We start from the raw sequence: 22,497 nt of genomic DNA, 5'->3' as shown, positions 1-22,497 counted from the left end.
TTAGGGAATGCGACCGGAGTGGTTGGAGGCGTGGATTTTAAGGTTGAGCATCGTTTTGTCACAGGGTGGCCAAATGTAGACAAGGCCCTCGCGTCTTGCTGTTGGCAACAGAGAGGGAAAATAAACTGGGTTACCGTGGGAGGCAGGGGTGTGTATTTTGGCATGGTTATTGCCAGGGAGAGATGGCAAGGTGTGCCTTTCCAAAAAAGGCAACAGGTTTCCAAAAGGCAATGATTGTCTATGGAGATTCTCAATCATCCAGGTCAGGGGTCTGCAACCTTAAATACTCAAAAGAGCCATTTGGACCCGTTTCCCACAGAAAAGAAAACACCAGGAGCCACAAAACCTGGGTGGGCGTGGTCAACTCGATGTCACTCACTTCCACCAGTCACATGACACTCCCCCCCAGCCACGCCTATCCAGCCGGTCATTAGGATAGAGAAGCAGTTGTTAAAAAACACCAGGAACCACAAAATCCTTTTGACCTATTTCTCCCCTCCCTCCCCCCCTCTCTCTCTGTATCTATGTCTCTCTCTCTCCCCCTCTCTCTGTATCTCTCTGTCTCTGCCCTGGCCACTTCTCCCATCCCCTGCCGCTGCCCTTACCTTCTCAGGCCAGGCGAGGGGTGACTGGGAAGGGAAGGCGAGGGGTGGGGCCAGCCAATGGTGGGATCACCTGACAGGGAGCCACAGCAGAGGGCCCAAAGTGCCGCATGTGGCTCCGGAGCCGCAGGTTGCTGACCCCTGATCCCGGTCATATCTGTCCCAAGCTTCCGTGGTTGCTTTTTTCTTTGACCTGGAAAGGCCCCATCCAGTGTCAGGTCACTGGTCCTCAGCCACCGGCTGTGTTGCTTTTCCTTGTGCAAGCTCATCCATCGATTGTCATGCAAAAGTCTTTTTTTCCCCGTCAGATAATATTCCCCTTGTTTCCCACCAGCAGAGATCATTCAGGCAGTGATTCAGAGGCCGGCAGGAAGGTGGAGGGCTCCCTGGGATTTGTGGCTAGATCTCCGGCACGCTGGTCAGCCCTTAAGCAGGATCTTTTTGGCAGGACAGCAGGTACCGTGTTTCCCCGAAAATAAGACCCAACCCGAAAATAAGGCCTAGCGTGATTTTTTTCAGGATCGTCTTTTAATGACTCCATAATCCAGGGGTGAAATCCAGCAGGTTCTGACAGGTTCTGGAGAACCGGTAGCGGAAATTTTGAGTAGTTCGGAGAACCGGCAAATACCACCTCTGGTTAGCCACAAAGTGGGGTGGGAATGGACATTTTGCAGTATACTTCCCCCAGGAGTGGGGTGGGAATGGGGATTTTGCAGTATCCTTTCCCTGGAGTGTGGTGGAAATGGGGATTTTGTAGTATCCTTGTGGAGTGGGGAAGGAATGGGGATTTTGCAGTATCCTTTCCCTGGAGTGGGGAGGGAATGGGGATTTTGCAATATCCTTCCCCTGGAGTGGGGTGGGAATGGAGATTTTGCCGTATCCTGCCATACGCACCAAGCCACGCCCACAGAACCAGTCGTAAAACAATTTGGATTTCACCACTGCCATAATCCCTTGCAGGGTGGCTTCTGGGCAACTGAATGGAGTTGCATGTTTACTGACCGGATGCCCTTCCTATCACCAATGCAGAGTTATATTCAGCAGATATATTCTCAACGTGCCCAGAGAGAGAGAGAAATATCTTGTCTCGACCTAGGATCGAACTCCCAGCCTTCTGATGGTGAGGCGAGAGCTCCCGCCTCTAAGCCGCCGCACCCCTCCGTGATTTTTTTTAGGATGCTCGTAATATAAGCCCTACCCCAAAAATAAGCCCGGGTTAAGATTGTCAGCTTAGTTCTGTATTTCCCCCGAAAATAAGAAAAGTTTTAACTTTTCTTATTTTCCAGTCCTAACTGGAAAAGAAGCCCTAATGTGTCATTTGGAGCAAAAAACTTAATATGAGACCCAGTCTTTATTTTGGGGAAAACACGGGTAAATCCCCAGGGCCCTGGTTGGCCTTTGAGCCAACAGGGAGTTTCATCTAACCGTGAAAAAAAGGAAATAAATGAAAGGTGCCCAGCCCAGGGAGGAAAGGAACGGGGTGGCTCCTGAGAGAGGCTTGGTTCTCTTGATGATCCTGAGAGATTGAGGTCATTCGAGGGCTGTTTTCGGCCTGCCCTCGGCTCCTTCCCTGGGGAAGGAGATGTCGAACGCCTCCTTCCTGGCTATCTGTGCCGATGGCTTCTTTGCAGTTTTTCTCTTCCGCTTCCAGAGACCTCTGGCAGGGGAAAGGCACCGAGCAAAGGTTTAGAAAAATTAAACCTTTTTGCCAAGTGAAGGTGTTTTGGGCTGGATTTGCAAGCAGGGAGGGGCGTCTCGCCCACCTTTCAATGCCAAAGGAGAGAAATCCCACCTGAGAAGCACATCGGCGAATTCCGTCATGCCTCCTGGGGCTTCACACAACCTCCCCACCCCATCGGTAAAGAGGAGAAACGAATCCACCTTAGGGTAGGGTTTTTTGTTAACGCCAAGCTCAGGTCCCCGAACGGTGTGCAAATTGGGAGAGCCGACGGAAGGATTTTAATTGCAGGGAAGGCCTCAGGAGGCAACTGGGTGATGACGAGGCTGGGGAATTCAAACCCGTCGTGAAAAGACAGGGGCAGGGCAGGAGTGGGTTTCAAAAATTTTAGCAAGGGGTTCTCTGCCCAGTTGCTGAGTGGGCGTGGCCATGGTGGGCACGGCCTAGTCGGCCTCCTGCACCAGGGCGGTGGAGAGGGGGTGTTTTTGCCCTCTCCAGGCTCCGGAGGCTTTTCTTGAGCCTCCGGGAGGGCAAAAACAGCCTCCCCAGGCTCCAGAGGCCCACTGGATGCCGGAAACATTCTTGTTTCTGGCTTACGCAAATTTCTGGTAGGCCCGTTTTTCCCCCTCTCTGAGCCTCCGCGCGCCCCCTGCACTTACCTGTATCCAAAACGGGCCGCGTGCGGACTCCTGGGAGGGGAGAGGTGGGCGGGGCCAGCCAGGAGTGGGATTTGGGGGTTCTCCGAACTGCACAGAATCTTAGCTAGAGGTTCTCCCGAACCCCTGCGAACCCTGACCCCTGGGCAGGGGATTGTGGGATGGAGAGAGGGATAAGCCATCCTCCCCTTGAGAATTGCGGGTCTAAAGGAAAAAGTGGAATTAGGGAGTCTTAGCCCCCCACCCGTGTGTTTCAGAACAGGAGAAAAACCAGGCGCTCAAATCATGTCGTTTTCTTGGGAATTCAAGGAGTCAGGCTCTTTCATGGATTTCCCACGGCTAAACCCCGCCGGGAACGTTTTGTCCTAAATACTGTAGTCGCTCTTGCAGGACAGGACGGGGCCATTCCTTCTCCAGGCGAGACGTCGCCGTTTTCTTGATCAGACATGTCCGAAAAGGCCATTTTTACAAGCTTTCTGTTTTTTTGTATAGTCCCCTAAAAGTGTGTTTGTGTGTGTGTGTGTGTGTTTGTGTGTGTTGTTGTTGAGTGTGGGGTAAGGGTTGTTTTCCTCCTCGCCTTTCCCCTTTTTTTCTTTCCAAAGCACGAAAGTTGCCGGGGGGGGGGGTCAGCGAAAGAAACAAAGCTTCGCCAGGGTTGCGTTTCGCAACCCTGGCATACCGCCTGCCCTAAACTTTGTGGCTGCCGCAATGATTTTCCCCGAGAACATAAATCACTCCAGAAGTTGGGTTCCCCATTTTCAAAGGCCTGGCAAACAAACAAATCGTGTTTTTATGATTTTGAAACTTTGGCAGCTCCTAGATAGACCCCCCCTCCCCCCGCCGACCAGGTTTAACCTCCAAAATACGCTGCAGTTAAGTGAAACAAATTTCCGGCAATCTTAATAGCCGAGAATGTGGTTGTGGCAAGACCAGCCGCAAAAGCTTTTTTTTAAAAAAAAAAAAAGTTGCAGAATATTTTATTTTTATAAAAGTTTTTTATTTTTATTTCTCATAAAACACATATAAATGCACAATCTCTTTAACCATTCTTGTCACACATATTATCTTTGATTTCCATATTGGTTCACTCTTCATCCTAAAACTTTAAAACACATTCGGAGTTGCTCTTCTTACCATTCTGTATCTCCCTTCTTCCACAACAACCCTTCCTCTCCTTCTCCCCTCTTAACCTTCCTTCCCTTCTTCTATTCTTTTCAACTTTCTTCTTTCCTCCTCTCCTTCCCCTTCTCTCTTTCCCCCACTCCTCCCCTCTTCCTCCCTTTCTAACCCTCTCTCCTGTTCTTATTTCCCCTCCCTTTCCTTTCCCCTTCCTTCTCTCTCTCTCTCCTTTCCTCTCCCCTCTTACCCCTCCCTCCCTTCTTCTATTCTTTTCAACTTTCTTCTTTCCTTCTCTCCTTCCCCTTCCTTTCCCTCACTCCTTCCCTCTTCCTCCCTTTCTAACCTTCTCTCCTGCTCTTATTTCCCCTCCCTTTCCTTTTCCCTTCCTTTTCTCTCTCTCTCCTTTCCACTCTTCTCCCCTCTTACCCCTCCCTCCCTTCTTCTATTCTTTTTAACTTTCTTCTTTCCTCCTCTCCTTCCCCTTCTCTCTTTCCCCCACTCCTCCCCTCTTCCTCCCTTTCTAACCTTCTCTTCTGCTCTTATTTCCCCTCCCTTTCCTTTTCCCTTCCTTTTCTCTCTCTCCTTTCCACTCTTCTCCCCTCTTACCCCTCCCTCCCTTCTTCTATTCTTTTCAACTTTCTTCTTTCCTCTCCTTCCCCTTCTCTCCTTCCCCTTCCTTTCCCCCACTCCTCCCCTCTTCCTCCCTTTCTAACCCTCTCTCCTACTCTTATTTCTCCTCCCTTTCTTCCTCTCCTTTCCCCTTTCTTCTCTCTCTCTCTTTTCCTCCCTTCTCCTTTCTCCTTCCTACCTGTCCCTCTACTCCTCTCTCCCTTCCCTCTCCGTCGTCGTGTCCATTTTCAATTCAGTATGTTGTCAAGATGGTATTCAAGCAACCCCAATCTTATATTTACCCCACATTTTCCTTTCACAGAATATTTTTTATTTGTTGGTTTGCTTGAAGCGTGCAGCGTAATTGTTCTCATCCCTGCTGCCCTCCATGGCGTGGACCGCATCTCCCAGAATCCCCCGTTGCTGAGAATTCTGGGAGCTGAAGTCTACACCCATGCAGGACATCCAACTTCGGGTTGGCAGAGCTTGGCAGCGTGAGCTGAGCCAGGAGGGGCTTTTAAAGGACATTTTTTTTACGAAGACTGTACAACAGCTATTGTTGTGACCCAGGCCCAAGTAGGTAGTAATCGACGCAAACAGTTCCAAAACAAACAGACTTTATTAGAACAGCTGAGAATTAACTCATTCTCAGCGTAGTCCAAACTAAATTAAAACACTCTTCATAACACAAAATTCTTCAGTCTAATTACCAACCTTGGTATAATTAGGCAAACTGCCAAAGGCTTCTCTTGGCAAAAGTTCAGAAGCAGAAGACACCGACCAGAGATAAGTGCAGCAAGACAGGAGCTTCACCATCAAAAGTCCATTTTTCTTGCTTATTCTCCTTCAGCACCACTGTCTCGTTTAGCAACGGGAATTTGGGGCTCCATTGTGGTTGTAGGTTGAGGACTCCTTGTCTTGCCCTTGGAGGACGAAGGGGCTTGGGATGTCCATGGAGATTCTCCGTCATCCAAGTCACAGTTGTCCCAACTTTTTCTTCAAGAGGCAACTGGACTTTCTGGTTTTTTTCTTTTGAAGACGTTTCACTTCTCAGCCAAGAAGCTTCTTCAGCTCTGACTGAATTACGGGGAATGGAAGGATTGATACTCCTTGCAGACAGCTGGTCATTTGCATCCTTTTAGAGAGTCCTTGAGGCCGCTTGGAGGTTTATCTGTGTCCTGTCTCGGAAATGTTGGGTTCAATTGTCGTAACTCGAGGACTACCCCCATACAGGAAAAGGATAGTCACGTGTACAAGAAGATGCTTCAGCATTCCAAGGCCAAATTTCTTGCTTGTTCTCCTTCGGCACCACGTGAGGCCTTGTGTCATTCTTCTCCGCCTCCCCCGGCATGAATAGGAGTTTGTGGTACAGCCATGCGTGCCGGTAGCTCTTTTGCAGAAGCCAAATAAAAATCGGAATCCACAGGTGTCCCACTAGAAGAAGGTAGAAGATGGGCAATTAAAGAACTGGAAGCGCCCGGAATTGGCAACCGGGAAGGACAAGTTTGACTCCGGGGGCCTGCCCTTGCCAAACCTCTGCCAAACCTCCCTCTTGTTTTTTGAAAGCAATTTCCTTTCAGGCCTTTCATTTTTGCCGCCTGCTTGGGAGGAGAAGCCAAGTGGCTGAAAAGATGGCTCGGGGATCCATCCAGTTTTGGAAGTTTTACTGCTGGAGGTGGGGTGGGGGGGTGGGGGGCGAATGAATAGGAAAGGGGAGGGGGGAATCCAAAGAAGGAGCCGGAGTTAGCCAAATCCCAAAGATTCAAACTCAGAGAGACACAGTTCCTGGCAGCCATGGATCATTTCCTGGCTCCTCACAGCAAAACACGCAGAGATTTCTTTGAAACGAAAACCGCGGAGGGGGTCTTCGGACTTTCAGAGCATGACCAGAAGAGAGGGCCTTGTCTTATTTGGTTGTATTATGAAGCGCCTCTGAACCTTAAGCTCCGTCTGTTCCAGTGGTGAAATCCCAATTTTTTTACTACCGGTTCTGCGGGCATGGCTTGGTGGACGTGGTGTGGCTTGGTGGACGTGGCAGAGGAAGGATACTGCAAAATCCCTGTTCCCTCCCCACTCCTGGGGGAAGGATATTGCAAAATCCCCATTCCCTCCCCACACCAGGAGAAGGATACTGCAAAATCCCCATTCCCTTCCCACTCCTGGGGGAAGGATATTGCAAAATCCTCATTCCCACCCCATTCCTGAGGGAAGGATACTGCAAAATCTCCATTCTTACCCCACTCCTGGGTGAAGGATACTGCAAAATCTCCATTCCCACCCCACTCGGGGGCCAGCCAGAAGTGATATTTGCCGGTTCTCCGAACTACTCAAAATTTCCGCTACCAGTTCTTCAGAACCTGCTGGATTTCACCCCTGGTCTGTTCCCTTAAGAGAATGTCTGTCCATCCGGGCAGAGTCACAAATAAGCCAGTCTGAGGCCAAAATAAATTTGCGCCAGTTATGCCTCAACCGACATTCGCGTATCCTGGTTTCTTGTCAAGCAGGGAATGAAAGCAACCCATTCAGAGGACGGACGCTGCTGCTTCTTTTTTAAAAAATCCCTTCTGGATCAGGTCTATAGAGATTCTCAGTCATCCAAATCGTGGTTGTCCTGAAGGTGCTTTTTTTTTTTTTCCAGGAGGCAACTGGACTTTTCTTGTTTTTTCTTTTGAAGACATTTCACTTCTCATCCAAGAAGCTGCTTCTGCTCCGTCTGTGCGCTGGCCTGCTGATTTTTGGGCCTTCTGGACCCAACGGAAGTCAGCAAACAGACTGTTTCCACCCTCCAGAGGGTCTCGGGGGAGATGGGGAAGGCTGTTTTTGCCCTCCCCAGGCTCCTAGAAAGGGGAGCCTGGGGAGGGCAAAAAACGGGCCTACCGGGCCATCACATGCCAAAAGCGGGGGGAACATGGGGTTGCGCATGCATGCATGGGGGGGCAGGGCGCATAGAATTATGGGCGTCGGCACGCACGCGCGCAACCATCCCGCACTCCCCCAGCTTTTGGCACGCGATGGCAAAAAGGTTAGCCATCACTGCTCTATGCCATCCTATTTAGTCACGTTTTTGAGGTCGGGCGCATGCACGGAAGGCGCGTGCATGAACCAGGCGCTCACACGAAGCAAGCGTGCACGAGCGGGGCGAACCGGTAGTACCATAATGAGAAACCTACCACTGGAGAGGTCCCCTCACTCGGTGCCCGGAACTGCCCATCTCCATGTTTCCTTTTTGTTTGCTCTTTCTGACAGCTGAAAAAAAGAGTGTGTGAATCTGCTTGCTGGGTCTTGTCTCCCGAGCATGCCCTACGGGGACAGGTGTGGAGTGACAGACACGATGGATCAAGGAAGGGTCCTCAGGTGCTCTAAGCAACCTCCAGGGAGGGAGGGAGAATAATGAGGTAAGAATTATTCTCCCCTCCAGCAAGAATTGGGGATCCTGTTTTTCCCCACTCTTGGAAGGGTAGATCTCCCCACCCAGGCTGGCATTCTCATCTTTGTTAGCAAACAAAGCTTAGGAATCAACAGGTGGGGAAGCCGAGATCCTTTGCAGGAGAAGAGCTAATGCGCTTGCCTGCCTTTGGCAAAACTCAGATTCAACGGCCTAGGAGACAACATGGCAGCCGAGGTTCCAATGGCCATTTCAAATCCCCACGCCAGATCGTGTTTGCGTTCGCATCAGACGAGGAAATTTTTAGATCAGCGGTCACCAACTGGTGGTCGTGCCGTGTTTTCAAGACACTCCATTCTGTCTTTCCTGAGCTGGTGATTCTTTGCCACAAAAGTGTGAGGGAACCCCCTCTAAATTGGGCAAACGGGTCCCGTCTGAAGCACATCAGGGACCACGGCAGCCGTGAGCCAAAATGTTGGGCTCCAGTGCTGCCTCCCAGGATGAGAACTAACAGATAATATCTTGTGGAATCTGGATTTCATCGGAAAGGAAAACTTGCGGAGGGTAGGATCTGTAGCGCAGGGGAGGCGAGATCTCCCCCTCGGGGTCACTACTACTCGAGGCTGGATTCCTATCCTTGCATCTCACAGAGGGATTTTTAACAGATTAACAGAGTTGGAAGGGACCTTGTAGGTCATCTAGTCCAACCCCCTGCCCAAGCAGGAGATCCTACACCACAGGTGTCAAATGCGATCGTGTCACATGATATATCTCGGTTTTTTTTGCGTTTGCAGAGCAGAGGTGGACATGGTCTACATGTGACACATCCGGACAGTTTGACAGGTCTGCACACCATTTCTGACAGATGGCATGTCCAGCCTCTTCTTGAAAGTCTCCAGGGATGAAGCTCCCACAACTTCCGAAGGCAACTTCTGTTCCATGGGTTGATTGTTCTCACTGTCAGAGAATTCCTCCTCATTTCTAGCTTGAATCTCTCTTTGATCAGTTTCCATCCATTGTTCCTTGTCTGGCTTTTAGGTGCTTTGGAAAATAGCTTGACCCCCTCCTTTCTGTGGCAGCCCCTCAAATATTGGAAGACGGCTATCGTGTCTCCCCTGGTCCTTCTCTTCACTAGACCAGCCATGCCCAGTTCCTGCAACCGTTCATCGTCTGTTTTAGCCTCCGGTCCCCTCATCATCTTGGTTGGTCTTCTCTGCACTTTTTCTAGAGTCTCAACATCTTTTTTATAGTGTGGTGACCAAAACTGGATGCAGTACTCTAGGTGTGGCCTTACTAAGGCTTTATAGTGTCAGGTTTCGATGCTATCTCAAAATAAATGAACTTCCAAACTTCCGATCTTTAAGGAAATTTTCTCTTTATTCGAGCACAGCAATCTGATCCTGACTCTCTTCGCGGTCAGTACTGACCTTTGCTCCCCAATCCCTCCCTTTCCGATCCCCAATTCTCTGCTTCTCATTGGCTATCTTCCAAGTCACTCTCCTGATTCCTTCTTCGTCAGATCACAGGAATGTCTCCCCCCTCCCCATCTCCGAGGAGACCAAATCTTCAAAGGGGTTTAGCAGGCAAAAGTTCAGGCTTCTCCTCCCTTTTCTATGTCAGTGCTGAGACGCTGACATATAATATCTCCCTTGATCTTGATTGAATCCCTCTGTTAATGCAATTTAGGATTGTGTTGGCTTTTTTTTGGCTGCCGCCATTGCTCTGGGGAATCTGCCATTCGGGTGAGCCTTTGTTAATCCTTGTGCCACATTGCTGCTTGGCAACCATATTGGGATTCCGAAGCGAACGATGGGAGGCATTCCCACATGGGATCCCTTTCCTCTGGGCCCCAAAACGTGGCCCTTGAGCCATTGGTCTACGGCTGTGATGGCGAACCTATGGCATGAGTGCCACAGGTGGCACGCGGGGCCATATCTGTGGGCATGCGAGCATTGCCCTAGCTCAGATCCAGCGCACATGTGTATGCCAGCCAGCTGATTTCTGGTGGCCTTTCGGGGCCACCAGAAGTCAGGAAATGGGCCATTTCCGGCCTCCAGACGGTCTCCGGAGGGGGGAGTTGTTTTTGCCCTCTCCAGACTCCTAGAAAACCTCTGGAGCCTGGGGAGGGCGAAAAAAACAGGCCTTTCGGTCCCACCAGAAGTCAAGAAATGGGTCATTTTCGGCCTCCGGAGGGCCTCGGGAGAGGGGGTGGAAAGGCTGTTTTTGCCCTTCCCAGGCTCCTAGAAAATCTCTGGAGCCTGGGGAGGGCAAAAAACAGGCCTACCGGGCTCACCGGGCCATCATGTGCCAAAAGCGGAGGGAGTGCGGGGGGCTGGCACGTGCATGCACAGGGGGCGAGGCGCATTGAATTATGGGTGTGCGCACGCGCGACACCCCCTCCCCCACACGACACCCCAGTTTTGGCACACGACGGCAAAAAGGTTAGCCATCACTAGTCTAGGAGGTTGATCCTGCAGCCTTCAATCTTCCAGAGAGCAAGAGACAGAGGCTCCCTGAGACTAGGATCTCTTTTTGCAAGGCAGACGGATCACGCGCCTTCAGCCGGAGGAGTGGACAGATCCCGGAGAGTTTGCGACTTTCCAGCGCGCAGAAAACTTGAGAGGGTTGTTCCCGCACAGGTGGGCGATGGCTTCAAATGGCCACCCACCCACCCACCCCTTGTCTCGTTGACTTGCTTCTTAATAACCCCAGAGAACTGAGGTTATTTAATCCGTCTCGGGCCCAAAGGTTTATCAATGTTTTGTTTCTCTGAACGATTGCCGCAATATCTCTTGGTTTACGTAAGCCTGTTTTCTTTCCTAAACCGTTTCTTCTCCCTTCCTCATTTGCATCTCGCATATCAAAGACTCTGGGTGGCTTCCAAAGGAACCCTTTTGATCCCAGCAAAAGTAATTAAGACCTGGGCTTTTTTTTTTTTTTTTTTTTGCATATCGATGAGGCAAGGTTGAGTGGGCGGTTGTAACACGCCCCGTGTTGTGGTTGAAGCGAGGCTTAGGAGAAGATCCTGCTATTGAACTGGAGAGATTGCAGAGGCTTGTTTTTAATGAGCGAAGGAGTTAGGTGAACCAGACGGCAAAAAAGTGTTGGGGCTGCCAACGCTTGCCTGACATAACCACAAACACCAAAAGGCCTCGTTGCAAATGTTTGCAAAAACCAGGAGGGTAACTGCCAAGAGAAACCATCCGGGTTGTGTTTGCGTTGGCCGAGGAGATAGGCGAACCTACGTTTTCCAGAGCCGTGGTCTTTTGGCACCACAATTTTGAGACTCGGTTCCGTGCTTGGGGGAGGGAATCAACTTTTATTTATTCTTATTTATTTAGTTTGTCAAACATGTACGAGATAACAGGAATTAGTATGAACATGGATATTAATACAGAAAATGGGAACAAATAAATGGGGACAGTAGGACAGGGACGGAAGGCACACTGGTGCGCTTATGCACGCCCCTTACAGACCTCTTAGGAATGGGGTGAGGTCAACAGTAGGTGATCTAAGGTTAAAGTTTTGGGGGTTTGGGGATGAAACCACAGAGTCAGGTAGAGCATTCCAGGCATTGACCACTCTGTTGCTGAAGTCGTATTTTCTGCAATCGAGTTTGGAGCGGTTTACCATGAGTTTGTATCTATTGTACGCTCATGTATTATTGCAGTTGAAGCCGAAGTAGTCATTGACAGGTAGGACGTTGTAGCAGATAATTTTGTGTACTGCGCTTAGGTCAGACCGAAGGCGGTGTACAAGCCTAAAATTTCAAGCCTGGTGGCATAAGGGATTCTGTTGTGAGCAGAGAAGTGGAGGACTCTTCTGGTGAAATACCTCTCAATTGTATTAATGTCCGATATACAGTACGGATTCCAGACAGACGAGCTGTATTCGAGAATTGGTCTGGCAAAGGTTTTGTATGCTCTAGTTTGCAGTACAATGTTATTGGAGAAGAAGCTTCGCAAGATTAGGTTTACAACTCTTAATGCCTGTTTGGCAATGCTGTTCCAGTGAACCCAAAGCCTTTTCTTTCGGCGCTTCTCACCTGAATCCCAAATCCTGATGATGTAGCTATTTCAATAAAGTGTTTTTTTTTTCTATCGGGGCAACCTGGTCTACCCAAATACGGGACGGAGCATACTGCTTCCGTTTTCGCCTTTCAGCCCCAATCCAGAGAGCCTTTGCAGGCAGCCGCTTTCGCGACAGACTGTTTTGTGTTAAATTTATATTTCCCAACAAACAAAGGTACAGATCTAGTATAGATCTATTTCCAGCTATTTAGCTCTTGTCAGCTAGCCATACCCTTCTGGGATTCGCAGCCCGGGTTCGAATCCCAGAAAGGGTATGGCTAGCTGATGAGAGCTAAATAGCTTGAAATAGATCTATGCTGGACTCCCTTTATTTCTTTGTCGGTAAATATAAATTTAACAGCTATTTCAATACCCATTTTCCCCGAAAATAAGACATCCCCTGATAATAAGCCCAATCGGGCTTTTCAGCGCATGCGCTAAAATAAGCCTCACCCAAAAATAAGCCCTCCCGGAAAATATTTAAACACAGAACTGGAAATCAGATAAGACGGCAAGAGGAGCCCCATCTTGCTCCACGCGCCCCAAAATAATAAGACCTGCCTAAAAATAAGGCCAAGCACTTATTTCGGGGTTCAAAAAAATATAAGACAGGGTCTTATTTTTGGGGAAACACAGTAATAGAAATAAATAAACATAATAGATAGAAATATAGATGATAATGATAGATAGTTATAGATAGATAGAAATAGATGTTGAGATAGAGATATAGATAGATGAGAGATAGAGATAGAAATAGATGTTGAGATAGAGATATAGATAGATGAGAGATAGAGATAGAAATAGATAAAGAATCAATAGAAATATAGATAGTTACAGATAGAAATAGATGATAAGATATAGATGATGGATGGATGAAGAGAGACAGACAGACATGGATGCTAGATATAGATGAGAGACAGACAGACAGACAGACAGACAGACAGACAGACATGCTCCTCAGCCACAAGCTGCAGGATTTTTTTTTTTTAATTTAAATTTGATTTATATGCCGCCCTTCTCCGGAGACTCAGGGCGGCTTACAATGCGCTAAGCAATAGCCTTTATACTTTTGTATATTTATACAAAGCCAGTTTATTGCCCCCGTTCCATGCGCCCCAAAATAATAAGACCTGCTTGAAAATAAGGCCAAGCGCTTATTTTGGGGTTCAAAAAAATATAAGACGGGGTCTTATTTTCGGGGAAACACGGTACTTCACGCTGCGTTCAGTTCTTACCAGATTCTTTTTGAACCGCTGCACAGCATCAGTGATCTTGCAAAGAAACGAATCAGGCCGGTGCATTACCAGGATGTGTGAAACGTCAGAGCGACTTCAGCTGGCGGACGGGACTCCCCCATCCGCCTGGATCCGCCGAGAGCCAAGAAGTAGCACAACGAAGCATCCAAGTTCCTCCGCTGCAGGGGTGTCAAACTCGATTTCATTGAGGGCCACATCAGGGTTGTGTTTGACCTTGGGGGAGCTGGGGAGACATGGCCAGCTTGATGTGACTCATGTCAGGAGGAGGCGCCTGTGGTGGCCTGAGCACTTCTGCCTGCGAAAACGGGCTCCTGAGCTCCATTTTCGGTTGTGATGGCCTCCTGCAACTCTCTGTCAGTGAAAATGTCCCAAAGCGATGAGGTATTGGAGAAAAATTCAAAATCGGCTACAAGAATCAACCAATGAAAAAATCGAATTGATACCTGAAACATTTCTCTCGGGAATACTAAAGACGAAATATCAGGGGGGAAAAAAGATATCTAATCATACATATACTCACTGCAGCAAGAATAGATTTACGGCCAATATTGGAAAGGAAAGGACACGCCACCAGAGGAACATATTATTCAGAAGGTTCTAGAATGTGCCGAAATAAACAAATTAACGTTAGAATTAAATGAGAAAGAAGACTCAGAATATTATATGGTGCGGGATGATTGGTACAGGTGGATTGATAGTAGAATAAAGAATAGATAAAAGTTAATATAAATCTTAAGATGCATACGTAAATGACATTATCTTACGATGAAAAGTAAAAGAAGAGTCAATCTAACCTGTGTAGAAAAATAACACTGTCTGACTGATCGTACTGTATTGTATTATAATAAATTTCAATTAAAACATTTAAAAAAAAAAGAAAATGGAGCTCGGGGAGGGGCACGTGCAGCCCTTGTGAGCTCCATTTTCGGCTGGGATGGCCTCCTGCAACCCTCTGCCAGCAAAAACGGCGCTCCCAACCTCCGCAGCCCTCCTGAGCTCCATTTTCAATGGCAGTCACCACGAGCCAGTCCTTCACTGTTTCCATGGCGGCCCCGCAGGCCGGATCCAGCCCTCGGGCCTTGACTTTAACAACTCTGCTCTGCTGCCTTCGCAGAAGTGAGGGAGTATCCCCGCGGACGGCTGTCCCTGCCCCACCCAGATACTCCCCAAGGGAGCCACGCCAAAGTGGCGTTGACTCATTCGGCTGATGGCCTTCAAAGCGGTTTTACGCGGCGCTGCTTTGTGCAGCCCGTGATTGCATCCATCCTCGTTGGTCTAAAGCAGGGTGTCGCTTTAAGATGCTCACCTGTCTAATCGGCTCTACCTGTTCTTCTCAGTTGTTTTTTTCTGAGGGGGTTCCCCAGTTCAGGACCTCCAAAACATGGTTGGAGACGTCACCGAAAGCAGCTTTCCTGGTTCTGCTGAGGCGGGAAATCCTTTTTCTAGAAAGAGTTTAAGCTCTTCGGAGAAAACGGAGCGCAAAAAACTCTGTGACCAATCAAGAACCTCCTCCCCTTTTTAAATGTAAATTTTAATTTGTTTTTAAATGATGGGGTATTTTAAATTTGTTCAGCCAAATTATTTAATTCGTTTTTATTCTATTTTAAATTTTTGTACTTATGTGTTTTATTCTGTGGCTGTTCACCGCCCTGAGTCCTTCGGGAGTAGGGCGGTATAGAAATGTAAATGAATGAATGAATGAATGAATGAAGGAAGGAAGGAAGGAAGGAAGGAAGGAAGGAAGAAAGAAAGAAAGAAAGAAAGAAAGAAAGAAAGAAAGAAAGAAAGAAAGAAAGAAAGAAAGAAAGAAAGAAAGGGACCATCTCTTGTCACGGCCCAGGGAAAGTGGGTTCCCAGGATCTTTTTCCTTGCGTGTTTGTCAAAGACAAAATTAAAAAGCATGGAAGGGTGCTTCTATTCATTAAACCTCCAGGAATGCCATTTTTTCGGACGGTGACCCAGGGCAAGAAATCTTAATTGCAATTTGCCTCAGTTTGCCCAGCGATAAAAATCCCAGGTCAGCCCTTTTGCTTTGCTGATGCACAAAGGCGTTTCCTCTCGTCTTATCAGGAAATACAAACTCCTCTTCCAAGGAGACAATTTTTACTCTCATCTGAGATTGTTTCTTTTTTTTTCTTTATTTAATTGTTTTTTATTGTAAACACATTAAAACAAAACACAAACATACAACATTTCTATCCATAAGCTGTTTTTTAAAGCTTTTTCATAGTGATCCTTTCTTCGTATTTACTATTTATAAATATTTTAACGTTTATCTTATTCCATATTACTATCTATATTCTCTATTTCCTCTACATTTTACTTGATCTTTACATTCCTGTCATTTATATTGTAATTTACCAATTTTCCCTGTTAATTTAATATCTTTCTCTCTCCTTTATTCCTCTTTCTCATTTTTCCTGCCCTCCAACCACTCATACCATCTATGCCAAATTTTATAATATTCTGTATCCTCTTTCTCCTTGAGTTCTTTTGTCAGTTTGTCCATCTCTGCGCATTCTAAAATTTTTTTAATGAACTCTTCTTCTGTTGGTGGATTTTCCTTTTTCCAATTTTGCACATAGACTATGTGGGCTGCTGTTAGTATGTCTAGTATTAAATATTTTGTTTCTTTTGTGTAGTTTTCTGTAAAAACCCCTAGCAAGAATGTTTCTGGTTCTCCCTTTATTGATATCTCTGTTATTTTTTCTAGCCATTTTTTTAACTTTGGCCCAGAATTTCTTTGCTACCAGGCAAGTCCACCAGAGATGGTAATATGTTCCATAGTTACTTTTACACTTCCAGCATTTTGGTGAATTGCTGGGGAACTCATCTTTGCTATTCTGGCTGGTGGAAGATGCCACCTATGGAACATTTTCAACATCTGAGATTGTTTCAAACCAATCGGAATAGAGCTGGAAAGGGAACTTGGAGGTCTTCTAGTCCAACCCCCGGCTTAAGTAGGAGACCTTATACCATCTCAGAAAGTGGCTGTCCAGTCTTTTCTTAAAAGCCTCCTGTGATGAAGCACCCACAACTTCTGGTGGCGAGCTGTTCCACTGGTTAATTGTCCTCACAACCAAATAATCTTGGTTGCTCTTCTCTGCACTCTTTCTTAGAGTCTCAACATCTTTTTTATAGCATGGTGAGTGCTATAGTATTCTAGGTGTGGTCTTACTAGGGCTTTATAGAGTGGTATCAGTAACTCCCTTGATCTTGATAGTATTTCTCTGTTAATGCAATTTAGGATTACATTGGCTTTTTTGGCTGCCGCTGCACACTCCTGACTCATATTTAACAGGTTGTCCACTAAGACTCCAAGATCCCTCTCACAGTTACTGCTATTAAGCCTGGTTTCACCCAGTCTATATGTGTACTTTTGGTTTTTCTTGCCTAAGTGGAAGACTTCACTTTTCTCTACGTTGAATTTCATTTTGTTAGATAGGGCCCAGTGTTCAAGTCTGTCAAGATCCATCTGGATCTTGAGCCTATCTTCTAGGTCAGGGGTCTGCAACCTTAAACACTCAAAAGAGCCATTTGGACCCGTTTCCCACAGAAAAGAAAACACCGGGAGCCACAAAACCCCTTCCGGTGCCTGAATATTTCTTGAGCGGCCACAAAACTAGCATATGTAGTTGAATTAAACGTTCTGTTTTCTTCTGAAACTTTTCTTTTTTTTTTTGGATTTATCCACGGTTGGCCTACTTTATTGAAAAGCTCAATAAATTGTGTGCCAGCGGGTGTCGCACATTGGTGGTTGCGACGCATATTTTGAGTGACAGGGAGTCGCAGCAGAGGGGTGAAAGAGCCACAGGTGGCTCCAGAGCCGCAGGTTGCTGACTCCTGTTCTAGGGTGTTAGCTACTCCTGCCAGCTTAGTATCATCTGCAAATTTGGTAAGTTCCCCTTCTATTCCCTCATCTAAGTCGTTCTAAACCTCAATCGATTGAGATTTTCAGAAATGTTATTATTAGGCGTCGTATAAGTAGTTTCTGATCAAATTTCCACCTAGGTTAACGTTGATTTTGGTAGCCAGAGTGATTGTGAGTCAAGCTGGTATGGTACGACGTATCTTCAATTGCCTCCTTAGTGCGTCTGAGCAACTCTCTTTTACTTCCACCTGAATTGTGGGCGACACATTTCACATTGGTAGTCCTGTCACCTTATTACGGCAAAGCCAAGCCGACCTACCTGTGTTGCTCATCCGACTTTCCTCCTCCACACCGAAATTTTACAAGTTTTTAGGGTATGAAGTCACTCTTTGGAGGGGGAGAGGCCGGTCTCTGAATCACTTAATTGTAAAGCCGCGTTGGATCTCTCCTGTAACGTGCCACCACTTGTCTCCAGCCCCTGTCAGGGACGTCACATCCCGTTCTGTGCACAGCGTGTCCTTCTCGGGAGGAAGAAATGTGCAAATGTGCGCAAAGAGACTTCACCAAAAACTGTTGGGCCCATCTCTGAGGTAAAATGGCCTCTTGTAAGGACATTTCCTTTTTAGCTTGAGTTCGGTCAAGGCGCAATGGATCTCCGCGAGGAGGTTCCATCAAACAGGTAAAGGAACAGGTAGTTCTTGACTCGCAACCAGAGGTGGTATTCAGCCGGTACAGACCAATTCGGGCGAACCGGTACTGGCGACTGTGAGTGGCCCCGCCCACCCGCCCCTGCGTAATGTCGTCCTATTTAGCCATGTTTTCAAGGCCGAGTGCATGCGTGGAAGGCCCCTGTGAGAGCAAAACGTATGCGCGGAAGGCACACGCACACGCTAAGCAAGCGTGCGCACACCGGGCAAACCGATGGTAAGAATATATGAAACCCACCACTGCTTCCAACCATCCATTTAGTGACTGTTCCAAGTTACAACGGCACTGAAAAAAACCTGACAGGACTGGTTTTTTTCACATTTAACCACCGTCGCAGCATCCCCGTGGTCACATGATCAAAATTCAGATATTTGGCAACTGGTTCATATTTATGACGGATTGCCGTGTCCCTGGGTGATCCCGTGATCCCGTTTCGCGACCTTCTGATGAGCCGAGTTCATGGGGAAGCCAGATTCGCTTAACAAACCGTGGGACTGAACATCACAACTGTCATTCACTTCACAACTGCGGCAAGACAAACGGGGCAAAAGTCTCATTCAACGACGGTCTTGCTTAGCCGCAGAAATGTTCGGCTCCATTGCGGTTGTAATTCGAGGACTACCTCCATTGGTTTTAGATGCTGAAACCAGAGCGAACCAAGGTATACTTTTCTCAAGTGGGACAGTTTTCAAATTCAGTCTCTTCCACTCCACACCGTCTCTTTGGTGCCCGTTAAAAAAATTTCAATAAGAAAGTTGAATCCGACTTAAAAATACGGAAGCCGCAGCAAAAAAACCACAAAAAACCCAAGTTATTTTTTTCTATCTATCTGGGTCTGGCATGAAGTGGCCGAGCCGAGCCTAATTCTGAGGCACGCTGGGTCTTTGATCTTGGGAGAAGGTCTATTGGTGTGGTCACGGTTTGGCCACAAATTATTGGCGCGTGACGGGCACCTCGGCGTAAGCTGACCCTCAGTGTGGGTAATTCGGGAAGCAAATAGCACGGCATTATTGTAGGAAAAGGCCCGTGTCCCCTTCTTCCATGGGATCCAGGAGCAGAGGGCAGAGGGAGCGGCAATGGGGTGGGGGTGGGGTCTTCCTCTGTGCCTCCCAGCCCTTCCCCAGCGTCTAGCCTGCGCCGCAAAGCGCTGCGTGGGAAGACTCCGTCAAGAGCCCTGTTGCCAGCGTGCCTTTGGCAGGAACAAACAATTAAGCATAATTGCTCCATGCGGCCTCACGCCTGTTTAGATAACACCTGTCGCTGTGCCAGGTGGGCAACGCCCTCCCTGGTTAATTATTTCAGCAGACGAGGACCAGCCCAGGAGTCCCTGAGGCTCGTGGGCCTGGAGGACGCCGGGAATACGCACAGGGCAGACACCGCCTGCGCCAAGCCCAGCTGGGCTGTTCCTCCGGGCTGCTTTGGGAACCGAGGTGAACCCGGACTCCCACCTGCGGTGAACGGGAGATGCGTCTTTTGGCGAGATTCCCCCCCCTGCATTGCGCCATTGCATGGTGACACTGGCTGGTTTGTGACTTGCAAGAATCCAGCTCAGTTTATTCTGCAAGTTATCAGTCGGTGTGTCAGGCCTGGAAGCCATCTTTGGCATTGAATCTTCAGGCCTGCTGCATTTACTACTGTGGGAAACTGGGAGGGGGGGATTGTATGGAGCAGGGGTGATATGTAGTCATAATAACATTCCTTTCTCAGAGAGTCAAGGACATCTTGCCCTGCACCTGGAAGGCTGGAACTGGGAGGCATCTCCAGTTGGGATTGTGCATTGATTGGACCCCGTGATGGACACGTGGGTGCTGGGGCAGGGACTTGGACTTTCTTTTGGGTGGGGAAAACCTGGAAGCTTTCAGATTCGGGTTTTCCCAGGTGTGCCAATATGACATCTGTAATAAAATGGCACTTTGAGGAACTTCAAGCCTCGGAGGGTTTTTTTGTTGGGGGGTGTTACTTGGAACCCTGACATGCAGTGGCGGGATTCAAATTTTTTTTACAACCGGTTCTGTGGATGTGGCTTGGTGAGCGTGGCATGGCTTGGTGGGCGTGGCAGGAGAAGGATACTGTAAAATCTCCATTCCCTCTCTACTCCAGAGGAAGGATACTTCAAAATCCCCATTTCCTCCCGATCAACTGGTACTTGGGAGGCAGAGAATAGATGGGGGTGGGGCTAGTCAGAGATGGTGTTTACCAGTTCTCCGGACTACTCAAAATTTCCGCTACTGGTTCTCCAGAACCGGTCAGAACCTGCTGAATAGCACCCCCGCTGACATGGCATGGCAGGGTTGAGTGATCGCTCCGTCTTCTGGGCCCAGATCAGAGATTTATTGGTTCGATTTATATATTGGTTCGATTTATATGCCACCCTTCTCCGGAGACTCAGGGAAGCTTACAATGCGTTAAGCAATAGCCTTCATACTTTTGTATATACCTGCTTAGTAGGGCTTTCGCCCCCCCCCAAGCGGTGTTCTTTTTTATACAAAGTCAGCTTATTGCCCCCACAATCCGGGTCCTCATTTTACCTACCTCGGAAGGATGGAAGGCTGAGTCAACCTTGAGCCTGGTGAGATTTGAACTTGCAGTAATCGCAGGCAGCTGGCAGCTAAGTGCTACTTAACAGCACTTTAGTCCACTGCACCACCAAGGCAGATGGGTTTCAGCAGGTTCTGACCAGTTCTGAAGAACCCGTAGTGGAAATTTTGAGTAGTTCAGAGAACCAGTAGTAAAAATTCTGACTGGCCCCGCCCCCCATCTATTCTCTGCCTCCCGAGTCCCAGCTGATCGGGAGGAAGTGGGGATTTTGCAGTAACCTTCCCCTGGAGTGGGGTGGGAATGGAGATTTTACAGTATCCTTTCCCTGCCAGGCCCACCAAGCCACACCCACAGAACCAGTAGTAAAAAAATTTGAAACCCATCACTAGCCCACTAGGGTTTGAATAGGGGACCATCTGCCTAAGATCAAGGATTGGGTACCCCGGTTGTCCGAACACGGAGGAGCCAAGATGGAGGTGCATGGATTGACATTGGGGCATTTGAAGCCCCTGTCAGATGCCGTCTATAATATAACGAAGCAGCGTGAACTGCCGTACCAAGCCAAGCGGCAACACAACTGGCGCTTTCTTCAGGCCCTGCACACAAACACACACCCCATTGTGTAGGGTTCGTACCAAAGAGGCAGCGCCTCTCTTCTTCACAAGGATGCCTCTGTGCAATGGGGAGAGAGAGGGCACAAACAAGATAAGAGACCGGCGGGACAGGTTGTGCTCTCTTTAGCAAAGGCACCAAGGGGAAGATGGCGGGGATGGGCAGACGGAAATTGTCGAAAGACGCCCAGAGCTCGGGGTGGAGATGCCTTCGCATGGGGCCAGGCCTGCCGTTAGCTCAGAAGAGGTGCCGCAAGGACCAAGAGAATCTTTTGTTTCGAAGAAAAACCAGATACACTTTTTATTAGCGTTTTTTTCCAATGCAAGCGTTTTTAAAAAATGAAAGATTAAAAAAAGAAGATAAGAGTGGAGAAAAAGGGACCCATACATTAATTGCCAGAGTAGTCTTTCCCCTCCCTGTTTAACGCTTTTTCCCTAAATGCATAAATCATCTTTTATTTTCTCTTTGTGTGCAAACAGTCCATATATATATATTTTTAAATGATCCTATAGCAGGGGTCCTCAAACTTGGCAGCTTTAAGACTTGTGGACTTCAAGTCCCAGAATTCTCCAGAAATGAGGTGAGGGGTGGGTGGGTGTCTCTGAATCAGGCATAGTTATGCTGGCTGGAGAATTCTGGGAGTTGAAGTCCACAAGTCTTCAAAGCGGCCAAGTTTGAAGACCTCTGTAAGACCTAGCCATGCCAGCCAACCAAGCTGCTGGGAAATGTAGTTCAGCTTCAGCCCCAGGTAGAGGACTACAAATCCTCTTGATTGTCAATTCCCCCCCCCACTCTGCTGGGGGATTCTGGGAGCTGAAAGTCCAACTTGACCTCTGTCCTTCGGGACCTCCCCACCCCACCTCCAAAAGCATCATTTATAATAAAGATATTATATAAATATAATATAATATAATATAATATAATATAATATAATATAATATAATATAATATAATGATATATATGATATGATATAATATAGTATAATGATATGAGATAAAATATGCTATGCTATGATATATGATGTATGATATATAATATAATTAATATAATATAAAATATAATATAGTATAATAAATATGATATGATGATATAAGATATATGATATGATATATGATATAATATAATGATAAAGGTATGGTATGATATATGATATGATATATATATATATATATATATATAATATAATATAAAGATATGATGAGATATGATATGATACATGATATATGATACGATATATAATATAATGATATGATATAAGATATATGATATGATATGATATATATGATAATGATATTGATATTGATATAACATAATATAATATAATATAATATAATATAATTTATAATAAATAATTTATATTAAAAAATAAATATTTTTTAAAATAAAGAAAAA

Source organism: Pituophis catenifer, unplaced genomic scaffold, assembly GCF_029215685.1.
Source record: "Pituophis catenifer annectens isolate HBS135680 unplaced genomic scaffold, rPitCat1.0.hap2 SCAF_18, whole genome shotgun sequence".
Taxonomy (NCBI): Eukaryota; Metazoa; Chordata; class Lepidosauria; order Squamata; family Colubridae; genus Pituophis; species Pituophis catenifer.
Note: the sequence above shows the minus strand (reverse complement) of the source record.